A 3,116-nucleotide genomic window follows, 5' to 3' on the forward strand; every position below is an offset into this window, starting at 1 on the left:
ACAGCCCTTGGAGTTTGGCAATTTATGAAAGATACCTTTAAAGGTAAATGAGTAACGATCAACTAACCAGGTAATGATTTAATGAAGTAAAACAGCTTAGACGTGTAAGACTAATTAAGTAGCAATGAGATGACTAGAGCGGTACTTAATACTGTAATTATTATACAGTTAGTCGTGCACAGCTCAAGAAGGGAATAACAATTAACGGTGAACGTAACCGACTTCAGGTGAGTTTCTAGCCCCACTTCTGTGTTATGTTTTCGGGGCTGTATGCATACTCGATATGTTTGTTAATACACTTATCCTAAGTGATAAGTGTATGCCTTATATGAATGATATGAAATGTATGAGTGATTGTTTGTTAGTACGTGAACGATCTTCGGATATTGCACGTACTGTCAGGTTGTAGTGTTACGTATAAGGTAAGTATAATGTATTCGCTTATATGTATGAATGCGATAAAGTTAATAAATGAAGGAAAGGCATGGCTGTATGGTAAAGAAGAGGGACCAGACCCTTATAATATCTGTGATGTTAGGGACCAGACCCTAATAATATATGTGATGTTAGGGACCAGACCCTAATAATATCTGTGATGTTAGGGACCAGACCCTAATAATATCTGTGATGTTAGGGACCAGACCCTTATAATATCTGTGAGGTTATAGGGCGAAAGGCTCTTTAAAACGTATGATTATGTATGTAAAGAAAGTATGAAGGTAAGAATGAAAGTATATGCACTTATGTGTGTATGAAAGAAAGTCAAGAGGTTAAGTATGAAATGTAAGAAGGTATTGTATGATTATGTGATTAACTAGAACTCACTCAGCGTAGCTGACTTTTAGTATGCACGCAGGTGAGTAGAACGAGGCAGGTAGCTTGAGGAGGACACATGGCAGAGTTGGACGAAGCTGGCATCTGAAGATTTTGCTATGATGTTTTATTTTAAAAGACTATGTTTTGTTTTTAAATGACTATGAATGCTTGATAAGACAAGAATTATGGCTATGGAATGTAATGGTTTGAATGTTTTTAATGTTCCGCGAATGTTTTAATTAACTCTGATATTTAAACTGCGTTTATGAGTAAATCCAACACGAAAGTAGGGCTACCGGCAACGGGGCCTTACAATTAAACAATAACTAAGTACAAACCAACTAAGATTAGACCCAACAATGATAGATAACCGGAACTCCGAATCATATAACCAAGAAACGATGTCACCTTTTACGGTTTGCACGGCCTTGAATGTAGTTTTTTTTATTTTCTTTGGCGCGTACACTAACATCCAGCTTGTGTTCTTGATCAACAAACCTATAAGCTTCAATGATCTTCGAAGTTAGGGATTTGTTGTGATCCCTGAACCAACCCTCAGCATCAGGATCCAACAAACTTGACATGTTATTCAATAAATAACGGAACACCTTGATCAACATTGGAGCGTGCATAAAGATCAGGGTACTCCTCTACCGTTACATCTTCAATCTCGATCTCCTCGTGTTCATAAATAAACGATGTATTCTGTAAGTCCCGGTTTCGTCGTTGATCGATACAAGATCTGCACGATATCTAGGAATGCGGAATCCTCCTAGACTCGTTTATGGTGTTGGAGACAAAGAACACGATTATACACAAACATACACATGAATGGGATAAACAGATCTGCAGATCGCTTTATATATTAATCAAAACACATTACATACCGAAAGAGAAAACATATTATGGCCGACCCGAGGTAAGCTCTACCTCGGGTCTGCCCTCGAGACTAGCCCTATCTGTTTTTCCTCAAAACAACTTAACAGCTCTACCTCCCTTTTTCTATCTCTAGCCCTAAACATGACACACATAAATAGATAAACATCTTCACGGGCTTGGGCTTGGGCCTCAAGGAGAAGTTGTTCTAACTTCAGCTATGGCGAAGTTGTCCTAACTTCACCTAGGGCAAAGTTGGCTCCCTCCACAACTTTGCCCCAGCTGGTCGGAATTGCATAGCGACGGTCACAAAATGCACCAACATATTCCCATGTGGAATACTCGCGTCAAACTGGACTTCTTCATCGTTAAATACCTCAACATCTTCCTCAGCCTCTAATGCGTCCATTTCTTCATCAGTTAAACCCAACAACAGAGAAATTTGATCACGAGACAAGGCATGATCAACAAACTCACCCTCCTCGATCTCGTCAGCATTGGCAGTACTCATTACCACACCTTTCTTGTAATCCCTAAATAATATGGTGTTGGCTTTGATCAACTTGATAGGCTTGACATTGGTAGTATCTTGATAAACAACTATCTATCGATCATTACCAGCATCAACACCACTCGTACCTACCGCAGAGGAGCCTTGAGTTTGTTTCGGCTCACTACCACTTGCACCAGCAGCATCAGGATCCTTATCTTCATCATCGTTCTTCAATTTCTTTAACACGTCATCTTTACAAGTTAACTTAAGAATAAGGTCCTCTTGTTCTTGCATCTTCACCCCTGAGCCGTGAGAATCTAACGCATGCCCTTTGTCTCTTTTTGACAAATAGAGATATAACTCATCAACCGTCATTGGTTAGTCAACATAAGATCTTGCTGTTGACGGTCAGCTGCCATTTGATTTTCATACAAATGGATCAAACTCAATAACATATCCATTTGTTGAGTATGCGGCAAGACATGAAAATTTGGCGGAACAGGCTGCACCGGGCCTTGCGGACGAGTAACTCTCATATACGATAAGGCCGAAGGTTGTATCGGCATCGTTGTAGTAGCAGGAGACGTTACCATCGAAGTCACAGGAGGTGTGGGTAGAGGAGATAGCAACAATTAGGGAATCGAAGCAAATCTCGGATATGATGACGATGTTGTCGTTAAAGTGATTGCCGAGGTGCTATCAGAAAGCGACACCACTAGCCTTTGTTGCACAGACGACTTCGGAATTTGTGGAACTATCTCCACACTAGAACCATGTCTAATCTGACGCTTAGGCGGTTGATCTGTCAGTTTCTCCTTTCCCTTGTGTTTCCGTTGAGCAGCATACGAGCTAGCTACCTCAACCTCAGCATGCCAACCATCACCCCCATTCCTACCGTCGTAATCATTTCCATCATCATCACCACCTATGT

This window comes from Bidens hawaiensis, unplaced genomic scaffold, assembly GCF_021521415.1.
Source record: "Bidens hawaiensis isolate Kalapana, Puna unplaced genomic scaffold, B.hawaiensis_p1.1 tig00032172_1, whole genome shotgun sequence".
In the NCBI taxonomy this organism is placed as follows: domain Eukaryota; kingdom Viridiplantae; phylum Streptophyta; class Magnoliopsida; order Asterales; family Asteraceae; genus Bidens; species Bidens hawaiensis.